Source organism: Prionailurus viverrinus, chromosome A1 (genome assembly GCF_022837055.1).
Source record: "Prionailurus viverrinus isolate Anna chromosome A1, UM_Priviv_1.0, whole genome shotgun sequence".
In the NCBI taxonomy this organism is placed as follows: Eukaryota; Metazoa; Chordata; class Mammalia; order Carnivora; family Felidae; genus Prionailurus; species Prionailurus viverrinus.
The window spans coordinates 187885450-187897808 of record NC_062561.1 but is presented as its reverse complement, the minus strand read 5'-3'; the positions used below and the strand labels follow the sequence as shown (position 1 = coordinate 187897808).

The following is a 12359-nucleotide window of genomic DNA, read 5'->3' as shown; positions in this document are numbered from 1 at the left end:
TTCTAGCATGTAAATTTATACAACTTCTTTTTTGCTTAAGTTCCCTTAACTATAAATGGGGCTTTCAACACATACCTGATCTACACAGATTATGACAACTAAATGTATAACTCAAATGCAATTTGTAAACTACAAATAGCTATATGTTATGAATAAAGCATTTACTATGTATTGTGCATGTTTTATCCATTAGATGCCTATGGGCACTATGTAATTGCTCTCTCACCCTCATTTGAATGATTTAATGAAAGACCAAATATTCATTGGAAAAGATAATTACCAATTTATTTTAAAATTATTTCACAGTGCCCTACTTGAGGGCTTTTGAAAAAAAAAAAACAGAATCATGTATTAATCATTTCTGCAACCTGAAAACTAGCACAGTCCTAGGGCACAAATGGTGAATGAATGAACAAACGATTGAATGAATGAATATCCAATAAGGTACACCTACTGGATTTCTGCACGTTTGCATACTTTTGTGGATGAGATACACAATAAAATCTCTGTGAAGTCCCTGAATTCTTCCAACCCTCATTGATATTTATACATCCTAATTTGGTTATATAATTTAGAAATACAGCTTGTAAGATATTATCTGCTAAAAACACTGAAAAGTTTTAACGGGAAAAGTATAATCCTTCTGCAAAAAAAGTAAACATCTTTCCTTGTTTCACAAATATACAAATTTTGATCTTATTCAGAAGTCAGTATAGGGCTAACTTCTGAATGAGAAGTGTAGAACCAACCTTCTATTCTAACAAAAGAAACATTAATATCCTCAAGTTATATCAAATAATTGTAGATGAAATTTCCTTTAGTGGATCACTTTAGTCAGTGATCTGAACTGCTCTGAAGCACTCTGCTTTTGTAAAAAAAAAAATAGAATGAGGATCTCTAAAATAGCTTCTTGATTTATACTAAAAGCAACCTTGTAGACTTACGAATTACATAACTAGAAAATATGAAAAGGAATAGATAACTTTTTGCATGACTCTGTGTTATAGCCTTAAAAATAGGAAATAAAATAGGCAATTTATATGGTGCTTAAGAGGTCACATTTTGTGATTTCCAATTCTTGGAGATAAAATTGAGTATTTTATAATTATCTCTATTAAAAGATAAAGCTATTTATGCTTCTTTCATAATAAACCTCATTGAGATTTAGGGGAGATAATGCTGTCTGGAAAGTGCTCCGTCAGCTGAGATGCGTTTGGACACAGAAACTGTATTCTCTTTTGGGCTAAATAAATGGTACTACTGTGAAATCCAGTGTCATGTGCTAATTCCTGTTATTTGTCAGCAAGGCAAAGCCTGCTAAGAAATGCACCAGACGGACCCTAATAACTCTGCTAATTGTCGCACCAATTTTCATTTCATTTATTTTTAAATGACACATCATAGCACTGTCAAGAATAGAAGAAACTCCTGAATCTAAATAAATATTATTGGGCTTAAGAAGAAAGAGTAGTCTGCTCCACCCTCTCTCCTAAACCTTTATCTACCCAAGATAAATCCTTTGAACTTTCACATAAAAAGTGTATCCTTTACATTTAACAACCCTATGTTTTGAAAATTGTCTCACAATTGGTTTATTCAAACCAAAAAATAATTAAAAATTTTTTACATTTATTTACTTTTGAAAGACAGAGAGAGACAGAGCACAAGTGGGGGAGGGGCAGAGAGAGAAGGAGACACAGAATCTGAAGCAGGCTCCAGGCTCTGAGTTGTCAGAACAAAGCCCAACACGGGGCTCAAACCCCAAAACGGTAGATCATGACTTGAGCCAAAGTCTGACACTTAACCGACTGAGCCACCCAGGCACCCCTGGAACTGAAAAAATTAAAACACACCCACCCACACACACACACACACACACACACACACACACACACACACACAAACAAAAACAAACAAACCACTTCTGGATGTTCCTCAATCCATTCCATCACCATGCAAGAAGGATTTAGATAACCACAACTAAAACCAACTGACTTTGAATGCTGAACAACATACAGAAACCCCATGACAGACTCTCTCTCCCACTAATCACAACTAAATATAATGGAAAGAATAAAGATAAATAAACAAAACTACCAAAGTACCATGCAAAGTAAGACGAGTATGCAGATTGTGGAGGGAATCAAAATGTGAAGAAAGACCATTCTAATGGTGAGTTTGTTGTTTATTTTTTCCTCCCTTTTATCTCATTAAACACACACACACACACACACACACACACACACAGCCCAAAATGCAAATAAATGGAGAGATATACCATGTTCCTAGATTTGAAAAGTACTGTTAAGATGTCAATCCCACCAAATTGATTATAGATAAAATTCAATCCCAACCAATATATGCACAGAATTTTTATAGCTATGCACAAGCTGATTCTAAAATTTATACAGGGAGCAAAGAAATGAGAATAGATGAAACAATTTTGAAAGAAAAGAACAAACTTGGAGAACTTACTATCTTATTTAAAGCCTTACTATTAAGCAAACTAAGGGTGGTATTATGGTATTGATAGAAACACAGATCATGAAACAGAAGAATCTAAAAATAAACCCACACAAAATGCTTAATAATTTCTCACAAGGATGCAAAGGCAATACATTGGAGAAAGCATACTATTTTTAACAAATAGTATGGATTAACAGGAACATCCATATGTAATAAATAAATAAATAAATAAATAAATAAAGTCACCCATACTTTACACCTTCCATAAAAATTAACTCAAAATGGGTCACAGACTTAAATGTAAAATGTAGAACTATAAAACTAGGAGAAGAAAACATAAGAGAAATTCTCTGTGACTTTGAGTTAGGCAAAGACATTGATACAAACCTACAAGCACAAGCAATAAAACAAAATACTGATAATGGGACCTCAACAAAATTTAAAACTTATGTTCCATGAAAAACACTATTAAGAGAGTAAAAAGACAAACCACAGATTGGGAGAAGATATTTGCAAATCACATATCTGATAATGGACAGGTATCCAGAATATAAAAATGTATAATGAATTCTCAAAACTCAACAAACAACCCCATAAAAATAGGCAAATAATGTGAACACTTAGCCAATGTAGATGGACAAATGATAAATAAGCACCTGAAGTGACACAAAACATCATTAGTCATCACGGGAAATCAAATTAAAAACTAAAATGAGATCCCACTACATACCCATTAGAAAAGCTAAAATAAAAACATCAAAAACAAAAAAACCCCAACAACTGCCAATTCCAAATGCTGATGAGGATGCAGAGCAACTGAAAATCCTACTTACTACAGATGGGGATACAAATTTTCAGCCATTTAGACAACAGTTGGACCATTTCTTATAAAGTTAACATACATTTCACAAATGACCTAGTAATCTTACTCCTGTGTGCAAATAGTTACAGCAGTTCTATATTAATTGTCAAAACTGAAAGCCATCTGGATGAATGCTCTTCAACAGATGAAGAGATAAACACAAACTGGTACATCCATGAAACAGAATACTAGTCAGCAATAAGAAAGAACAAACTTTCCGTATATGCAACATCATCCATGTTTTTCAAATACAAAATGTTAAGTAAAAATGCCAGATTCAAAAGGATACATATTACATGATGCCATTTATACAACATTCCATAAAATGTAAAACTATAGGGGCAAAGAACAGATTAGTAGTTCCCTGGGATTCAAAATGGGGGAGAGGTTGACTACAAAAGGCCAGCATGAAGGAATGATTTGGGGTAATAGAACTGCCCTGCATCCTGATTGCAGTGGTGGTTACATGATTAGACATTTGTCAAAACTCACAGAAGATTATTAGGCTGAACTCTATAATCACTGTGTGCCTTTTTTTTTTCCTTTTTTTTTTTTTTTTTTTTTGGCACGCTTTCCAAATTTCTATTCTCTTCATTCTCCTCAACCTGAATTGATGTACTTAGTCCATTGACAATGCTTAAATATTAATAAGACAAACCAAAAGAAGTAAATAACAACATAAACCATTTCAGGTGTTTTATTATTAAATAATGAGAACTATCTTCTTAAGGATCATTCTGTCTACCTACTCCTTTCACAAACCGTTGGCATTTTTCTGGATCCTGCTCCCAGCTACAGACTTTCACTCTGGATATATGGTGCAGGGTCTTATCCTTATGCAAGTTTCAAGCCTGTAAAATGCACTATGTGTTCTGTATTCACATATGGACCTGAATTGCTATTCAAACACAAACTTCAGCATTCTCTCTACCCTCATTTATCTCTATGGTTTTCCATATGCTTTTTTTTTCTTCTCTGGAGACCTCACCCTTTCTAATCAATGGACCTTTCCCTCTCCTCTTTCAGAGCATGGCCATGTATGTGAGAAAAGTTATAAATGTAATTATATCATTTTCCATACCTTTATGTTCCTTCCCTTATTTTTCTGTTTGGGGAAAAGATGGTAGGGTAAGGGGTTGGTTTCACATGTGTTTAGTCTGTTATCTGAGGACATAAGGACACCTAATAGTTTATTTTTCAATGACCAGAGTTTAAGGCTTATTTTCATCAGTGATTATGGGTTATTCAGTTTCCCTTACTTATTGGAATGAAATTCTCTAAGCTTTCACAATAACTGCTAATGTGCTAAAATCTTCAACTTTGTTAATTTATCTTACTTCTTGAGATCTTCTAGATAATAGTTTTGCCTCCAAAATTAAATGTTTTCAGAAAAATCTCCCTCTGTCTCTACTTAGGCTTTTATATTTTAAAAGAAAATAAAACTTTTAGCTTTATCTTAATTACTTATTGCTGAAATAAACAATTGTGTTTAATATGCTATCATCTATTATTTTCCTTTAATGTAATATGCTAGGTCAAAATTGAGATTTTGGACTAATAATCTGAGCTTCTGGCTCTTATAAGATAGAACCAGTATTTTTAAGGTTGTAAAATATGTGATTTAGAAACAGTTAATGTAAGTTTAATTTAATTTAAATATAATGAAAGTTTCATGTCAATAAAACTCCATGATAATTTGTTCAACATAGCATATTTATCACTTTTATTACCATTAGGGGCATAGTCTTTTAATATGGGGCATGTTTAGAGAAGTGTTTCATTGTTTCTGTTTGGAATTTCCACTTTAAAAAATATGACACAACAGGTTGATTCAATGGATAGGATCCCAAATTATTCCCCTAATTAAAAGCTTCTGTTTTTACCCCTTCATGAAAGAAAACACATTACATCTGACATAGAAATTATCACCTAAATAAATACCGTAGGAAGACACTGTATGTAAGTACATAGTAAGTGCATTCTCAACATGTTAAGCTGGTCACCTCCTTGACAGCAAAGAATGTTCCTCATTCCTGTATATATTGCCAATATTGTGTGCATACTTTCTGGTAAATGATAGAACTACCATTGCTTGTACAGATTTCCTTATGAACACTTGGGAATATGTAGAGAGGTCTAAACTGTGCATACCCTTTGCTCTGATATTTACGTTCCTAGAAATATTTGCAGTAAATAATTAAGCAGTATGTTTTGACACCTTTACATACAAACATTACAAGTCTCTTACTTTTGTGTCTCCAATTCTAACAGTCTAGTTTAAATCACCATGATTTGTGAGTGACTATAATGCCATTGTTACTATCTCCTTGCTTATAAACCTTTTCTTCACAGGGTAGTAGAAACATAACACAGTTCATGTCTCCCTTGGTTAATATCATCCAGATGCTTTTCACTGCACTTAGATTAAACCCAAACTTACTACCATGGCCTTTAAGGTACTACATAACCTGGACTCTGCATGCCTCTCTAATCTTGCCTCCTGCAACCTCTTTTCTTCTGTTACCTCAACTCACTAAGTCCATTAGCTAAGATTTTTCTCTGTTTTACAAATATCCCAAGTTTCTTCAGCCTTACAAACTCTTAACAATTGACTAACTGGAGAACCTATGTACCTGAGTGTAGTTGGCTCTTCTTTCAGACTCAGAGTTCAACTCAAAGATCAAACCTACTCAGGAGGCCCTTCCTTGACCATCTTACTCTCAACCCCAACAGTCCTATCTCATCCCCCATTTTTATTATGTTTATAATACCAACCATCTTTTTCAACTAGTCATGTTTATTTATTGGCTTACTTTCTTTTTCATCTCTCCCAATAGAAGGTACATTCCATGAAAACTATGAAGTTTTCTTGAACTTGTTTATCACTATGTTCTCATGTCTAAAAGAGAGTTTAGCACAGAGTAATAATATACTATCTATTGAAAGCTGTGAAAGACTGAATGAAAGACAATGCACATTTATCTCCCCAAATGCTACCGCTGCATTAGCTACACACACACACACACACACACACACACACAGACCATCAGCACAAAACTATAAATACAATATAGTACAAATATATGATGGAATATATGCTGGGATTAAAATTACATTGTAAAAATATTTATTGACATGAATAGATGTTCTCAACATATTATAAGTTATTGTTTTTTAATTTTTTTAAATGTTTTATTATTTATTTTTGAGGGAGAGAGAAAGACAGTGTGAGCTGGGGAGGGGCAGAGAAGAGAGGGAGACACAAAATCCAAAGCAGGCTGCAGGCTCTGAGCTGTCAGCACAGAGCCCGATGCGGGGCTTGAATTTACAGCTGTGAGATCATGACCTGAGACGATGAACCACCCAGGTGCCTCATATATTATTGTTTTTTAAATAATACTGCAAAACAATATGCATAATATGATCACATTTTGAAATATATAAATATATACTGGAAAAAGATGTCTAAGAATATAAATATTAACCGTGGTATTTCTGTATGCTAAGTTGCCAAGAGATTTTTAATTCCTTTGGTAATCTATATTATTTCATTTTATAAATATAAATTACTTCTCAACAAAAACTATATAAACTAATAATTCCTCATTGAATTATATTATAAAAAGATACTCTAATATTAAAAATATGTCTTTACTCTCTGCATGTTAGAGCTCAGCATAAAGGAAAAGGAAATGCATTCAGTGTCATAAATGAAAAATCCTCAGCCTTTTGGCTTGTTATTAACAAAACACAAATCTCCTTTGTATTGATCAAGGGATTTTAACTAGAATCACACAACAAGACCGTTAGTGATAAACTGTTTTTCCACACCAGGGAAATTCACATGTAACTACCATTGAGAGATGAAAATCTATCCTTAGTTTTCCTCCTAAATACTAAAAAAGGAGATCCTAGATTCTTCCCCTGACACTAATATCAGTCTTATTTATACTGTTAGGAAATTTCTTTTTTTCTAATGAAAAAGATTTCAGATCTGTTTCTTGTATCATACTCAGAGGATGTGAACACACACAGCACCTTTTTACACTGCAATGGAAGTTTGAATTAATGGATTCTTTCAAAAAGCTTTCCACAAGACTCCATTGCTTGTAAATTCCAATGTCATATGCTCCTTAAGGTCTGCTCTACTCACTTCACCTCTCTGCATCTCTGTTTGCTCATCCAAAGTGAATGAACTGAAATTAAGAGCATCAGAGATTTCAGAGTTTGAGCTGCAGATGTTCTAGGATTCTGTCATTCCATTGATGTTCAACTAATCACTCTCCTGAACTTCTTGTTTGAACTAAAGAATTTTTACCTCCCCAACACATCTTTACATTCCATTTTGCTTATTTTTTTCCCATGCCCTTCCTTGTCTGCCTTCCCAAATTCAACCCGTTCTCTCAGCATTTATGAGGACTCTCCCTCTTCTCCCTCTGCCAGCGTCCATGTTCATCCTCTCAACCCTTTGATGTAGTGGTCTGTAGAACCCTAAGCATTATTGGATTGAACTGTTCCCTTTTGTAATGTCATTTAGAGCAGGGAGGTAACCTCTCCAATGAAACTGTACTGTGTTCTCCGAAGTCAAAAACCATGCTGTTATTTCTTTACAAAGTGACCTGAACATCTTGTCTTTAACATCATTGGCCCCTTACGAATATTCACAGACACACTGAAGCTTGTTCTCACTTCTTCACTAGTCCTTACGGGTTTCCAGTTTTGATTCTTTAACCCCCTTATTAATCATTACTCCTGAATCCCCCAAGGAATTTGTTCTCCCCACCCAATGACATATGAGAGTGAGTTTTCATTCTATCCTTTCCCACATGTCTCCGAAACCCTCAGAGCTACTGGTGTGCTTTCAGTTTTTCAGAGCTTCTAGAATTCTACTAGCTAAGTCCCCAGGGCTGAGAATGAGGATTTCTGAAGGACACAATTATCTATCCAAAGCAGAAAGAACTCAGAGAGAAATATAAATATTCCCACAAAGCCCTTTCCACATTCCTAGCTCTTTAAAATGCTCTGTCTTCCACATCTGAGCCCACAAATTGCTGATCCAATTATAGGTCATGGCAATATTTCCACATTCACAACCTCCTAAACTAGAATGTAATGAAGTAAAACTCAGCCCCCACTTAATAGAAGCCATCACACCAGATGTTCAATTGCAGCATTTCAGAAGAAACACATGGCTGCAGCTCTGACTAATTGCTAGAGACACATTCAGGACATGAGAGCTGTACCTAAGATCACCCATAAGGGAAATCTAAGTTGAGAAGTGACTGATTTATTTTCTTGTATGTGAAACTAAAATGCACATGGTCAAGACAATGAGCTTTTCCACTATTTTGCTTAGTTCACTTTGCATTTTACTACACACCAACCTTCTCAGTGATAATGGGACTAATTCCAAGGATGGTTAAAACTTGAGCCAGTGTAATTTGTTATCTCTGTCCCTATCTTAATATATAATGCACCCTTGGTAGGGAACTCGGTTCACTCTGAGATAATCAACATCAAAATTACACTTTGTATATAATTTGTTCCCTTATCATTTTGTGCTTTTTTCCTTACTCTAAGTTTATATCAAATTGCTTTAGAGTATTTTGCCATCTACTTAGCCTTTCTCCAACTCTAATACCTAACACTGGCCCTAAGCTAACACTTTTTACATGCATTATCTCATTAATCATCACAACAGCCCTATGGGGTATATACTGGATAGATTTACCATTTACTAGCTGCGGTGAGATTTTGGCCATGCTACCTAACCTACCTGAGACATCATGCTCTATAAAACAAAGCAAATCATAGTCCCTATTAGAAAGGAAGTTCACCCAAGGAAAGTGATTAGCAGAATGCCTGCCTCAGATTAAGTGTTCTATAAACGTTTGCTGTTAACAATTATCGTTATTTTCATTATCTCCATTTTCTAGGTGACACATCTGAAACATGGAGATGTGAGTCACTTTTCTGATGTCACTCAGTCAATAATTTTCTAAGTCATGATTTGGCTAGGGAAACATCTGACCATGTAGACCATGTTTTTAGTACTATATTGACCTGCCTGTAGAACACTGACCTTGCTGTCAGTTTTGAGCTTGAGTCATCGTTTCCCAACATTGCTTCTATTTTCCTCCACCCCCTCCAAAAAGTGATGGAGGAAATTATCTATTTATTTAACTATCTATCTACCTACCTACAAAGCCACATACAACAACAAAGAAACTAGAACAATCATGAGCATACATAAAATATTCCCTGAGAATTCTCTGGGATTTGAATACTAAAGTTGTGTATATAGGCACACATTCCTGAACAAACAGAGACTCAATTTTATACAAAAGATGACTGCATAAACTCACTTTGATCCTGCAGAATGATTAAAATACCTGTTTTTGGCAGGATGCATACCTTAATACTGAGAAACCCACAGTATTCAGAGAGACTATATGGTACTATCTGTAGTAATGCATTTATTCAGAAATAATTAATTGGAAAATAGTTTCAGCAAACTAAAACTTGCCTTGGAGTCATACAATTTCAGGAAGTTTTTTTTCAGTAGCATGATGGCAATGATGACCTAACAGATCCTGAAGAGCCAAAACAATCTTTAAAAATTAATGCAAAGTAGATGATCTCACACCTCCTAATTTCAAAATTTATTACAAAGCTACTCTAATCTAAAAAATGTTCTACTGGTATAAAAATAGACATATAGGCCAATAGAATAGAATGGAAAGTCCAGAAAAAAACGCTTGTGTGTATGAAAAATTGTCTTCAACAGAGTGCCAAGACTACTCAAAGGAAGAGATAGCAGTCTCTGTAACAAATGATGTTGGAAAAACTGGATCTCAACATGCAAAAGAATGACGTTGGACCCTTACCTTACACCCACATATAAAAATCACTCAAAATAGATTAAAGACCTAAATGTAAGATCTAAAACTATAAAACTACGAGAAGAAAACACAGAGAAAAAGCATCATGAGATGGATTTGTCAATGATTTCTTGGATATAACACCAAAAGCACTGGCAACAAAAGTGAAAATACACAAATGGGACTACAGGAATTTAAAAGTCATCTGTGGTCAAATGATACAACCCAAAGAATGAAAAGATAACCTATAGAATGGGAGAAAATTTTTGCAAATCATCTATCTGACAAGAGGTTGATATCCTGAATGTATAAAGAATTCGTACGACTCAAAAATAAGTAATAATGAAAATAATAATCTGGCTAAAACATGGGCAAAGGTCTTAAAAAGGCATGTTTCCAAAATCAACACTCAAATGACCAATAAACATATGAAAAGATGCTAAATATTACTTATAATTAGAGAATATAAATCAAAACCACAGTGAGACATCACTTCACATCTATTAGGATGGCAGAAAGAAAGAAAGGAAGAAAGAAAAAGAAAGAAAGGAAGGAAGAAAGAGAAAGAAAGAAAGAAAGAAAGAAAGAAAGAAAGAAAGAAAGAAAGAAAATAAAGAAAGAAAGAGGGAAAGAAACGGGGAGGAAGGCAGAAAAAATGAAAGTGCTGATGAGGATGTAAAGAAATTAGAACTCTGCATACTGTTCATGGGAATGTAAAGTGATACAGCTGATATAGAAAACAATATGGTAGTTCTTCAAAACATTAAAAATAGAATTATTGTATGATTCAGCAATCCCACTTCTGTGTATACATCCACAAGAATTGAAAGTGAGATCCTGAAGAGATATTTGCACACCCATGTTCATAGCAGCATTATTCACAATAGTCAAGACATGAAAGCAACCCAAATATCCATTAATAGATGAATAGTTAAAATGTAGCAGATACAATAGATTATTTTTTCTGCCTTTAAAGGAAGAAAAGTCTGGCACATGCTACAATATGGATAAGCCTTGAAGACATTATGCTAAGTGAAACAAGCCAGTCACAAAGAGAGAGATACTGTATGATTCTGTTCATATGAGATATCTAAAGTGGTAAAATTCATAGAAACAGAAAATGTAATTTTATTTTTCTAGTTACTGGGAGGAGAAAGAAAAGTAGAGTTGTTTGATAGGTAGAGAGTTTTAGTTTCATGAGATAAAAAGAGTTCTGGAGACTGGTAGCATAGTAATATAAATATACTTAATACTACTGAACTGTTCACTTAAAAATATATTAGGTACACTAATTAGCTAAGTTACTATGTGAGAAAAATAATCATTTTGCAAACAACAACAATCACTTGCTTTTTAATTTTGGATATGTATATCGTTATTGAGTAAACCTTCCCATTTTTTACATGAAATTTTGTGAAAATATAAGAAAAGCTGGAACTATTATTTCTCCTTTCATACAAATGAATTGAGTAAAAAATTCATGTCACAATCTTTCTTGCTACATGATACAGAAAGATTGGTTTGACCAAGTTAATAAGGAAAAAATTGTTTGGGATATATAGATATATACAAAATCTCCAAGCAAAATTGCATTTATAGCTACTTTACATAACACCAGTAAGTTAACTTTTAAAACTCACCTCGAAAAACAGAAGTTACATACATATCACCATTCTGTTTTCAAATCAAATTCATTGAGTTATCATTGATGTAAATTACTACATTCACCAGATATGGTATCATGTCTGATGGTGGTCTCAAAAGTGATCTTTGGAATTAAGTTTTAATAATCCATTTTCTACCTATGGCACACTGGCCAGTGGTACATATTATTACTGAGTATGTCAAAATGAAATTATTTACAACATACTTCTTGCATTTGTTAATCTCCCATGGAATTTCCTACAAGGTGCTATAATCTGTCAGTTACAGAAGAAAAACTTTGCAAGAGATTTTAGGGAGAAGGGAATAGGCAAACAAATATCCCACACACATTTCATGAGTGTTTGTCATGACTGACTATAATGACATATATATCATATTATGTGCCCTTTCATATACATTTGTCTTATTTATGCATACTTGCAATGGGTAGACAACATCCTATCTTATCTGGCTATTTCAGCTTTTCCTTCAATTCTAAGCAGTGC

The 12359-nt window shown here is 33.9% G+C and overlaps 1 protein-coding gene across 2 annotated transcripts in view; it reads right to left on the bottom strand.

The window, feature by feature from the left end:
- Positions 1–12359, bottom strand: part of GABRB2 (gamma-aminobutyric acid type A receptor subunit beta2) — a 232135-nt gene that overhangs the window by 155988 nt on the left and 63788 nt on the right. The gene's annotated exons all lie outside the window — the stretch shown is intronic.